The 13428-nt window shown below is 43.8% G+C and overlaps 1 long non-coding RNA gene across 1 annotated transcript; it reads right to left on the reverse strand.

Moving 5' to 3' along the window:
* Positions 1-5782: 5782 nt before the first annotated feature.
* Positions 5783-12090, reverse strand: LOC118227316. The gene is made up of 5 exons (XR_004765240.1): positions 11957-12090; positions 9591-9701; positions 8725-8889; positions 7325-7357; positions 5783-5863 (listed from the first exon to the last, which is right to left on the reverse strand). It is a non-coding gene; the product is annotated as an uncharacterized LOC118227316 (long non-coding RNA).
* Between the last annotated feature and the right edge of the window lie 1338 nt (positions 12091-13428).

Below are 13428 nucleotides of genomic sequence, written 5' to 3' on the forward strand. Positions count from 1 at the left end.
TCCCATACAACATTCCCCTCCCATTGTGATTCCTGTACAACATTCCCCTCCTACTGCAATTCCCGCACAACATTCCCCTCCTACTGTGATTGCTGTACAACATTCCCCTGTCACTACAATATCTGTACAACATTCCCTCCCACTGTGATTCTTAAAAGGGCCCAACCCAAACAGGAGTCCTGTCCCAATGCTGATTTATTCAGGAACATGGCTCCCAAGACTGAGGAGGCCAATACTGTCCCTCCCTGGTTTGACCGTTTTAAATCATATTTGTCAAAATGCGTGAATATGACTGTAAGAGATGGGAACACACGAGGAGGAAAATGAACCTACCCATATCCCCTTTTTCATTTGAAGACGATGGTCCTATAAATGAAAATGAAATTACATCACCGTTTGCTATGACAACAAGCGAACATATTTAAAGGGCTTTGGGAGGACCACCAGGTTGCTCCCACTGTGATTCCTGCACAACATTCCCGCTCCACTGTCATTCCCGGAGAACATTCCCCTCCCACTGTGATATCTGAACAACATTATCCTCCCACTGTGATTTCTGTACAACATTATCCTACCACTGTGATTTCTGTACAACATTCCCCTCCCACTGTGATATCTGTACAACATTCCCCTCCCACTGTGATATCTCTACAACATTCCCTTCTCACTGTGATTCCTGTACAATATTCCCCTCCTACTGTGATTCCTGTACAAAACTCCCCTCCCATTGTGATTTCTGTACATTTCCCTCCTACTGCGATTCCCATACAACATTCCCCTCCCATTGTGATTCCTGTACAACATTCCCCTCCTACTGCAATTCCCGCACAACATTCCCCTCCTACTGTGATTGCTGTACAACATTCCCCTGTCACTACAATTCCTGTACAACATTCCCTCCCACTGTGATTCTTAAAAGGGCCCAACCCAAACAGGAGTCCTGTCCCAATGCTGATTTATTCAGGAACATGGCTCCCAAGACTGAGGAGGCCAATACTGTCCCTCCCTGGTTTGACCGTTTTAAATCATATTTGTCAAAATGCGTGAATATGACTGTAAGAGATGGGAACACACGAGGAGGAAAATGAACCTACCCATATCCCCTTTTTCATTTGAAGACGATGGTCCTATAAATGAAAATGAAATTACATCACCGTTTGCTATGACAACAAGCGAACATATTTAAAGGGCTTTGGGAGGACCACCAGGTTGCTCCCACTGTGATTCCTGCACAACATTCCCGCTCCACTGTCATTCCCGGAGAACATTCCCCTCCTACTGTGATATCTGAACAACATTATCCTCCCACTGTGATTTCTGTACAACATTATCCTACCACTGTGATTTCTGTACAACATTCCCCTCCCACTGTGATATCTGTACAACATTCCCCTCCCACTGTGATATCTCTACAACATTCCCTTCTCACTGTGATTCCTGTACAATATTCCCCTCCTACTGTGATTCCTGAACAAAACTCCCCTCCCATTGTGATTTCTGTACATTTCCCTCCTACTGCGATTCCCATACAACATTCCCCTCCCATTGTGATTCCTGTACAACATTCCCCTCCTACTGCAATTCCCACACAACATTCCTCTCCTACTGTGATTGCTGTACAACATTCCCCTCTCACTACAATTCCTGTACAACATTCCCTCCCACTGTGATTCTTAAAAGGGCCCAACCCAAACAGGAGTCCTGTCCCAATGCTGATTTATTCAGGAACATGGCTACCAAGACTGACGAGGCCAATACTGTCCCTCCCTGGTTTGATCGTTTTAAATCATATTTGTCAAAATGCGTGAATATGACTGTAAGAGATGGGAACACACGAGGAGGAAAATGTACCTACCCTTATCCCCTTTTTCATTTGAAGACGATTGTCCTATAAATGAAAAGGAAATTACATCACCGTTTGCTATGACAACAAGCGAACATATTTAAAGGGCTTTGGGAGGACCACCAGGTTGCTCCCACTGTGATTCCTGCACAACATTCCCGCTCCACTGTCATTCCCGGAGAACATTCCCCTCCCACTGTGATATCTGAACAACATTATCCTCCCACTGTGATTTCTGTACAACATTATCCTACCACTGTGATTTCTGTACAACATTCCCCTCTCACTGTGATTCCTGTACAACATTCCCCTCCCACTGTGATATCTGTACAACATTCCCCACCCATTGTGATATCTGTACAACACTCCCCTTCCACCGTTATTCCTGTACAACATTTTCTTCCCACTGTGATTTCTGTACAACATTCCCCTCTCACTGTGATTCCTGTACAACATTCCCCTCCCAATGTAATATCTGTACAACACTCCCCTCCCACTGTGATTCCTGTACAATATTCCCCTCCTACTGTGATTCCTGAACAAAACTCCCCTCCCATTGTGATTTCTGTACATTTCCCTCCTACTGCGATTCCCATACAACATTCCCCTCCCATTGTGATTCCTGTACAACATTCCCCTCCTACTGCAATTCCCGCACAACATTCCCCTCCTACTGTGATTGCTGTACAACATTCCCCTCTCACTAGAATTCCTGTACAACATTCCCTCCTATTGTGATTCTTAAAAGGGCCCAACCCAAACAGGAGTCCTGTCCCAATGCTGATTTATTCAGGAACATGGCTCCCAAGACTGACGAGGCCAATACTGTCCCTCCCTGGTTTGATCGTTTTAAATCATATTTGTCAAAATGCGTGAATATGACTGTAAGAGATGGGAACACACGAGGAGGAAAATGTACCTACCCTTATCCCCTTTTCCATTTGAAGACGATAGTCCTATAAATGAAAAGGAAATTACATCACCGTTTGCTATGCCAACAAGCGAACATATTTAAAGGGCTTTGGGAGGACCACCAGGTTGCTCCCACTGCGATTCCTGCACAACATTCCCTCCCACTGTGATATCTGTACAACATTCCCCTCCCACTGTGATATCTGTACAACATTCCCCTCCCACTGTGATATCTCTACAACATTCCCTTCTCACTGTGATTCCTGTACAATATTCCCCTCCTACTGTGATTCCTGTACAAAACTCCCCTCCTACTGCAATTCCCGCACAACATTCCCCTCCTACTGTGATTGCTGTACAACATTCCCCTGTCACTACAATTCCTGTACAACATTCCCTCCCACTGTGATTCTTAAAAGGGCCCAACCCAAACAGGAGTCCTGTCCCAATGCTGATTTATTCAGGAACATGGCTCCCAAGACTGACGAGGCCAATACTGTCCCTCCCTGGTTTGATCGTTTTAAATCATATTTGTCAAAATGCGTGAATATGACAGTAAGAGATGGGAACACACGAGGAGGAAAATGTACCTACCCTTATCCCCTTTTTCATTTGAAGACGATGGTCCTATAAATGAAAAGGAAATTACATCACCGTTTGCTATGACAACAAGCGAACATATTTAAAGGGCTTTGGGAGGACCACCAGGTTGCTCCCACTGTGATTCCTGCACAACATTCCCGCTCCACTGTCATTCCCGGAGAACATTCCCCTCCCACTGTGATATCTGAACAACATTATCCTCCCACTGTGATTTCTGTACAACATTATCCTACCACTGTGATTTCTGTACAACATTCCCCTCTCACTGTGATTCCTGTACAACATTCCCCTCCCACTGTGATCTCTGTACAACATTCCCCACCCATTGTGATATCTGTACAACACTCCCCTTCCACCGTTATTCCTGTACAACATTTTCTTCCCACTGTGATTTCTGTACAACATTCCCCTCTCACTGTGATTCCTGTACAACATTCCCCTCCCAATGTAATATCTGTACAACACTCCCCTCCCACTGTGATTCCTGTACAATATTCCCCTCCTACTGTGATTCCTGAACAAAACTCCCCTCCCATTGTGATTTCTGTACATTTCCCTCCTACTGCGATTCCCATACAACATTCCCCTCCCATTGTGATTCCTGTACAACATTCCCCTCCTACTGCAATTCCCGCACAACATTCCCCTCTTACTGTGATTGCTGTACAACATTCCCCTCTCACTAGAATTCCTGTACAACATTCCCTCCTATAATGATTCTTAAAAGGGCCCAACCCAAACAGGAGTCCTGTCCCAATGCTGATTTATTCAGGAACATGGCTCCCAAGACTGACGAGGCCAATACTGTCCCTCCCTGGTTTGATCGTTTTAAATCATATTTGTCAAAATGCGTGAATATGACTGTAAGAGATGGGAACACACGAGGAGGAAAATGTACCTACCCTTATCGCCTTTTCCATTTGAAGACGATAGTCCTATAAATGAAAAGGAAATTACATCACCGTTTGCTATGCCAACAAGCGAACATATTTAAAGGGCTTTGGGAGGACCACCAGGTTGCTCCCACTGCGATTCCTGCACAACATTCCCTCCCACTGTGATATCTGTACAACATTCCCCTCCCACTGTGATATCTGTACAACATTCCCCTCCCACTGTGATATCTCTACAACATTCCCTTCTCACTGTGATTCCTGTACAATATTCCCCTCCTACTGTGATTCCTGTACAAAACTCCCCTCCTACTGCAATTCCCGCACAACATTCCCCTCCTACTGTGATTGCTGTACAACATTCCCCTGTCACTACAATTCCTGTACAACATTCCCTCCCACTGTGATTCTTAAAAGGGCCCAACCCAAACAGGAGTCCTGTCCCAATGCTGATTTATTCAGGAACATGGCTCCCAAGACTGACGAGGCCAATACTGTCCCTCCCTGGTTTGACCGTTTTAAATCATATTTGTCAAAATGCGTGAATATGACTGTAAGAGACGGGAACACACGAGGAGGAAAATGTACCTACCCTTATCCCCTTTTTCATTTGAAGACAATGGTCCTATAAATGAAAAGGAAATTACATAACCGTTTGCTATGACAACAAGCGAACATATTTAAAGGGCTTTGGGAGGACCACCAGGTTGCTCCCACTGCGATTTCTGAACAACATTCCCATCCACTGTGAAATCTGTACAACATTCCCCTCCCACTGTGATATCTGTACAACATTCCCCTCCCACTGTGATTCTTAAAAGGGCCCAACCCAAACAGGAGTCCTGTCCCAATGCTGATTTATTCAGGAACATGGCTCCCAGGACTGATGAGGCCAATACTGTCCCTCCCTGGTTTGATCGTTTTAAATCATATTTGTCAAAATGCGTGAATATGACTGTAAGAGATGGGAACACACGAGGAGGAAAATGTACCTACCCTTATCCCCTTTTCCATTTGAAGACAATAGTCCTATAAATGAAAAGTAAATTACATCACCGTTTGCTATGCCAACAAGCGAACATATTTAAAGGGCTTTGGGAGGACCACCAGGTTGCTCCCACTGCGATTCCTGCACAACATTCCCTCCCACTGTGATATCTGTACAACATTCCCCTCCCACTGTGATATCTGTACAACATTCCCCTCCCACTGTGATATCTCTACAACATTCCCTTCTCACTGTGATTCCTGTACAAAATTCCCCTCCTACTGTGATTCCTGTACAAAACTCCCCTCCTACTGCAATTCCCGCACAACATTCCCCTCCTACTGTGATTGCTGTACAACATTCCCCTGTCACTACAATTCCTGTACAACATTCCCTCCCACTGTGATTCTTAAAAGAGCCAAACCCAAACAGGAGTCCTGTCCCAATGCTGATTTATTCAGGAACATGGCTCCCAAGACTGACGAGGACAATACTGTCCCTCCCTGGTTTGATCGTTTTAAATCATATTTGTCAAAATGCGTGAATATGACTGTAAGAGATGGGAACACACGAGGAGGAAAATGTACCTACCCTTATCCCCTTTTTCATTTGAAGACGATGGTCCTATAAATGAAAAGGAAATTACATCACCCTTTGCTATGACAACAAGCGAACATATTTAAAGGGCTTTGGGAGGACCACCAGGTTGCTCCCACTGTGATTCCTGCACAACATTCCCGCTCCACTGTCATTCCCGGAGAACATTCCCCTCCCACTGTGATATCTGAACAACATTATCCTCCCACTGTGATTTCTGTACAACATTATCCTACCACTGTGATTTCTGTACAACATTCCCCTCTCACTGTGATTCCTGTACAACATTCCCCTCCCACTGTGATATCTGTACAACATTCCCCACCCATTGTGATATCTGTACAACACTCCCCTTCCACCGTTATTCCTGTACTACATTTTCTTCCCACTGTGATTTCTGTACAACATTCCCCTCTCACTGTGATTCCTGTACAACATTCCCCTCCCAATGTAATATCTGTACAACACTCCCCTCCCACTGTGATTCCTGTACAATATTCCCCTCCCACTGTGATTCCTGAACAAAACTCCCCTCCCATTGTGATTTCTGTACATTTCCCTCCTACTGCGATTCCCATACATCATTCCCCTCCCATTGTGATTCCTGTACAACATTCCCCTCCTACTGCAATTCCCGCACAACATTCCCCTCCTACTGTGATTGCTGTACAACATTCCCCTCTCACTAGAATTCCTGTACAACATTCCCTCCTATTGTGATTCTTAAAAGGGCCCAACCCAAACAGGAGTCCTGTCCCAATGCTGATTTATTCAGGAACATGGCTCCCAAGACTGACGAGGCCAATACTGTCCCTCCCTGGTTTGATCGTTTTAAATCATATTTGTCAAAATGCGTGAATATGACTGTAAGAGATGGGAACACACGAGGAGGAAAATGTACCTACCCTTATCCCCTTTTCCATTTGAAGACGATAGTCCTATAAATGAAAAGGAAATTACATCACCGTTTGCTATGCCAACAAGCGAACATATTTAAAGGGCTTTGGGAGGACCACCAGGTTGCTCCCACTGCGATTCCTGCACAACATTCCCTCCCACTGTGATATCTGTACAACATTCCCCTCCCACTGTGATATCTGTACAACATTCCCCTCCCACTGTGATATCTCTACAACATTCCCTTCTCACTGTGATTCCTGTACAATATTCCCCTCCTACTGTGATTCCTGTACAAAACTCCCCTCCTACTGCAATTCCCGCACAACATTCCCCTCCTACTGTGATTGCTGTACAACATTCCCCTGTCACTACAATTCCTGTACAACATTCCCTCCCACTGTGATTCTTAAAAGGGCCCAACCCAAACAGGAGTCCTGTCCCAATGCTGATTTATTCAGGAACATGGCTCCCAGGACTGATGAGGCCAATACTGTCCCTCCCTGGTTTGATCGTTTTAAATCATATTTGTCAAAATGCGTGAATATGACTGTAAGAGATGGGAACACACGAGGAGGAAAATGTACCTACCCATATCCCCTTTTTCATTTGAAGACAATGGATCTATAAATGAAAAGGAAATTACATCACCGTTTGCTATGCCAACAAGCGAACATATTTAAAGGGCTTTGGGAGGACCACCAGGTTGCTCCCACTGTGATTCCTGTAGAACATTCCCTCTCCACTGTGATTCCCGGAGAACATTCCCCTCCCACTGTGACATCTGAACAACATTCCCCTCCCACTGTGACATCTGAACAACATTATCCTCCCACGGTGATATCTGTACAACACTCCCCTTCCACTGTGATTTCTGTACAACATAATCCTCCCACTGTGATTTCTGTTCAACATTCCCCTCTCACTGTGATTCCTGTACAACATTCCCCTCCCACTGTGATTTCTGTACAACATTCCCCTCTCACTGTGATTCCTGTAATACATTCCCCTCCCAATGTGATATCTGTACAACACTCCCCTCCCACTGTGATTCCTGTACAATATTCCCCTCCTACTGTGGTTCTTGAACAAAACTCCCCTCCCATTGTGATTTCTGTACATTTCCCTCCTACTGCGATTCCCATACATCATTCCCCTCCCATTGTGATTCCTGTACAACATTCCCCTCCTACTGCAATTCCCGCACAACATTCCCCTCCTACTTTGATTGCTGTACAAGGGGAGTTTTGTTCAGGAATCACAGTAGGAGGGAAATATTGTACAGGAATCACAGTGCACATTCCCCTCTCACTGTGATTCCTGTACAACATTCCCCTCCTAATGTGATATCTGTACAACACTCCCCTACCACTGTGATATCTGTACGACATTCCCCTCCCACTGTGGTATCTGTACAACAGTCCCCTCCCACTGTGATATCTGTACGACATTCCCCTCCCACTGTGGTATCTGTACAACAGTCCCCTCCCACTGTGATATCTGTACGACATTCCCCTCCCACTGTGGTATCTGTACTACAGTCCCCTCCCACTGTGGTATCTGTACAACAGTCCCCTCCCACTGTGATATCTGTACAACACTCCCCTTCCACTGTGATATATGTACGACATTCCCCTCCCACTGTGATATCTGTACAACACTCCCCTTCCACTGTGATATCTGTACAACACTCCCCTTCCACTGTGATTCCTGTACATTATCCTCCCACTGTGTTTTCTGTACAACATTCCTTTCCCACTGCGATTCTTCTACAACATTCCCCTCCCACTGTGATTCCTGTACAACATTCTCCTCCCACTGTGATTCCTGTACAACATTCCCCTCCTATATAACCTCAATCATCTTTTCACATGCGTTAATCACACAAGAAATTATATGCACATTGCACATGGATAACTAAATATGTTTGTGAAAATGATGTATCCTACCACTTGCACTATTTGTTGTATTGTTGTGGTTGACATATTTACTTATTAACACTGTTTGTGCCAGACTGAAGATCAGCACTGCCCAGATGACTCCTGTCATTGTGTTGCGATGGCACAGTCGAATCTGTAGTCGGTAGAAAGGCGATGATGTCGCTCTGTTTCGTCTCTTTTTTTCCCCACTGGGGTCCTCTGTGTGCACTGAAGGAGCTGGGAAATGGAGGGAAGGAGCAGCAATGCTGTCAGAAAGGACGGGCGGCAGTGAGGCATAGCAGTTACGCCCTCATAGTGTTTGGCCATTGTGCAACGCTTGGGAAGGTGAAAAAAAAGTACTTTTTGATATTGTTTGTTAATAAACACCTTATCCATCAAATTTTTACTGTAAAAAAAATGATGTTTTTGACACAGGACTTTATCTTCCAGCACAAAATCTACTCAAAATCAAATCAACAAAAGCCAGCATGAGACCTAGCGGTGGACTTATCACGTACTCACAGACAGTGTACTCTGCAGGTTATGCTACAGCTCTTTAACGGCACACTTAGCATTAATATCAATACAGTACTGTTAACTTCCCTATCGTACACATGGATGATAATATTTGAATTAGATGAAATATTACTCTCACAATGACGCGGTTTTGATTTTGATTTTTGCTCAATCTGGATAAGGCTGCAATACAGGTAACTACCATGATGATGATAGAAACGCTTCAGTAAAAGAGGGATACACAGTGCATTGAAAGCAAGTGCTTCTGCACAGGTTGGAAACACCTATCTACTCAAGAGTCAGTGTCCCATCTAGGAATTGAACCCGTGACCTTGAGTTGCGAGCCCATTTCCAAAAGCAACATGCTAGGCTACGGGTTCCCTTTCGCTGGGGGAAGTGCAGAGACAGGAAGTGACCCGCACCTGTGGTGTTCCTTCCTGTCTGCACGAGGCTGGGAGGAGAGCGATATCTTGAGCCGACGTCTCTGTGGGGAGCTTCAGATCTCCGGGGTCACTTCACTCCAGGGGGTGCTTCTGCACAGGTTGTGGGTGGATCCAGATGTAATATAAACATTTAAATATCCCAGCGTGTTCCCACTTCTCCCCCAGGATTCCCTTTTTGGGGAGCACTTGTTTTCGGCGGGGTGTTTCAGTGTCTAAGGCTGCTGAACATGCTGACGTTTCCACCGGGAACAACGGTTTAGGTGATGTTGTCAAAAGAACCTGAGGGTAACCAGGGGCACCCGCGGTTGAAGGAGTATACCCCTTGACCGCGATGTCCTGCATTGGTCGGAGACGCGAGGCGAAAACAGACGAGCATGAGCTGACTACGAGCATCGATGTAGGACGTGAGCGGGCAGTTTATTTCGGCAGTTCCCTGTAGCACATTTATGAGTATGACGCTGACTGCGTGTCTCAAATGTGTGAACTGTAGTTTAGCACTGAATATTTTACTGTGCGAATGGAAAAAGTAGTCATTTCAATTCTGAATTCTTTAGCTTTGAAAGATCAATAGTTGTCAGCAGTGGTTTTGTGACAGTTTTGTTCATTTTGTATCAGTTTTTGTCTACCTGTGTGCTGCCTTTTTACTGAAATTGCCAGCCTGTGGAAAAGCAGGCTTTAGTTATGTGAATCATTTTGTATTACTCATAAGTCACTTTTGCAGTCTGCATTGTTCATGCTTCTGGAAACTTCCAGCCACAAAAAAAATGCTTGTGTTTAGGATGATCAGTATTTGGCTTTATCAGTCATAGATGGTATCTACAACCATTAAAATGGGTTGTGTGTAGTAGGCCAAAGAAATATTATTTTGTGTAATTGTAACGTCTTGAAGTTGTTTGAGAAGAGATCCCAATACCTACAATTCCTGCTATTCCTTTGTTTTGTAAAGCTCAAAATATTTCATATAACAACACACAAAAATTTCCTTCAAGAAATGTCATGTAGTCTGGCTTCCTGTTTTGTTATTAACTGAATAACAGAAGCATACTCAAAAGAAGCCTGTTCTCACCAGAAGTGAGACAACGTCCTGCAGTGTCGTGAGGCCTTGTGGATGCATCATTAAGGTATCATTATGATATTCATGATTCACAGAAAGACTGCATTTCCCATACACCCTTAGCATGGATAAACTTTCAAAAAGGTTGAAATTGCAGGCATTAGTATTCTTGGCTACTGTAATATTAAATCCCATGTTCATTGCACTGTGATTTAACTGGTGTGTGTTGGTTTTTTTTTTTTTGGGGGGGGGGGGGGGGGGGTGTGGTTTAGCATTTTGATCATTCGAGAGATTAAAGTGAAACTTTACTTTTTTACTTTTTTAACGATATTTTTAAAACATATTTACAGTTTCTGGTGACCTGTGTGCTTGAAAATGGCCTGCCAAAAGCAAGAGAATATATTTAAGTGGCTATAAGAATATATTTTTGTTTCCAGAGGTACATTTATTTATTTATTTATTTTTTGTAGGCAATATTCTTCATTGCACACAAAATCTGTCTCAGCCAATTGCTAACATACCCTAAAACTGAAATAATATTTTTTTTGAAACCTCACTTGAGATCACTTTAATCTCTCGAATGATAAAAAAGCTAAACCACACAACAGTCACATTTTTTAAACCCAGGAAGCAAAGAAGAGTGAGCTAAAATTCATCCACAGTGAAGTGAAAAACTGATATCTAATTATAGGAAGCATTTGGTTGCAGTTATTGCTGCTAAGCGTGATGCAACCAGTTATTACGTTTAAGGGGGCAATTATTTGCACGCATGGGTGATATAAGTGTTTTTTCATTAAATAAATGCAATAATTTAAAAAATGTGTTTACTCAGGTTTGCGTTGTCTAATATTACATTTCGTCTAAAGATCTGGAACCATTCAGTGTGACAAATACACAATACTAGAGGAAACCAGGAAGGGGAAAAATACTTTTTCACAGCACTCGAGGTTAGTCGATCCTCAAGCCGGCTAGCTAGCAGACTTCCTTCACACAACATACACTAGTGCAAATATAAGGAGAGCTAGGCTTTTTCCACATTTTACTTTTTTTTACCCAGAAAGCAAGCTATTTACAGATATCTCTTATGTGGAGTGACTCACTAGCATAACATTTGTACGTGCAACGTATCCCTCTTCAGGTTTGAATACATCACTCAACAAGTCAGCGCCCCACCTGGGGTCTGAAGCTACCTATGACCTTGAGCGCCAGCAAGCCCGTTTTTTCCCAAAAGCAGCCATGCTACGGGTTCCCTTTCGCAGGGGGAGGTGCAGAGGGAGGAAGCGAGCTGTACCTGTGATGTTCCTGTCTGCGCAGGGGCCCGCGGGGAGGTCTGATATCTCCAGCTGACTGTCTCCACAGTGAGCTCCAGATCTATGGGTCACTTCAGCTCATCACCTGCAGAAATGGAAACTGCAAGTGGAGATGTTCCCGCCCACCCTGCAGGCGTCACCGCCCGCCCCAAACCCCCCCACCCAAACCCCCCCCCCCACTTCCCTCCCCCTCCATCCGCTTCACGATTTTAAATAGATTAAATTAGAGTACATATAAGCAGAAACATTGTGCTGGCCTTAAAACAGAAGTGAGTAGATCTAAGGAAGTAAGTAAACCACCCACCCCACCCCCTTGATATTTCTAGTGTGGCTTTTAAGAGGCTTTTACTCTTAAAGCACACACAGACACACAAACACACACATTAACACACACACACACACACACGCACACACATTAACACGCACGCTCACACATTAACACACACACACACACACACACAAACACACACATTAACACGCACGCTCACACATTAACACACACACACACACACACATGCACACATATTAACACACACATATACATACACACGCTCACACATTAACACACACACACACACATATAAACACACATGCACACACATTAACACACACACATACATGCACACGTACACACATTAACACGCATACACACACACACACACACACACACACATTAACACACACATACACACACACACGCACACACATTAACACACACACATACATACACACACACGCACACACATTAACACACACACTCACGCATACACACACACACACACATTAACACACACATACACACACACGCACACACATTAACACACACACATACATACACACCCACGCACACAAATTTACACACACACACTCACGCATACACACACACACACACACACATATAGACACACATGCACACACATTAACACAAACACACACACACACATACATTAACACACACACATTAACACGCAAACAGTGACCAGTACACATGCATCTATATATACACAACCACATGCACATGGTCTCACATAAATGCACAAGTACACAAATAAACATGGCACATGAATACACACACACAAGTTAATGGACATACATGCACGTATACACGCGTGCATACACACACACACACACGCACACATGCATCTTACAAACAAACACACTAAAACGAAATTGCATTTACACCCCTTCATCTCCAACTTAGTATGGACAATTTATTTTTAAACGATAAACAGTTGACTACAACTTTGCTTGTGGAAACACTTTTATTGCATGAAGTGTAACTTAATAAAGGGGTGAAGATTTACATGAACTTCACTCGTGAACCTCTCTTTTATATTTAATTCCACAAACATGCAGTCCATTAGTATTTGGACAGTTACATAATTTTTTGTTTTTGTTTTGGCCCAGTACTCTGCACATTGGATTTGAAATAAACCAATGAATATGAGATAAA

The sequence above is a fragment of the Anguilla anguilla genome, chromosome 1 (assembly GCF_013347855.1).
Source record: "Anguilla anguilla isolate fAngAng1 chromosome 1, fAngAng1.pri, whole genome shotgun sequence".
Lineage (NCBI taxonomy): Eukaryota > Metazoa > Chordata > Actinopteri > Anguilliformes > Anguillidae > Anguilla > Anguilla anguilla.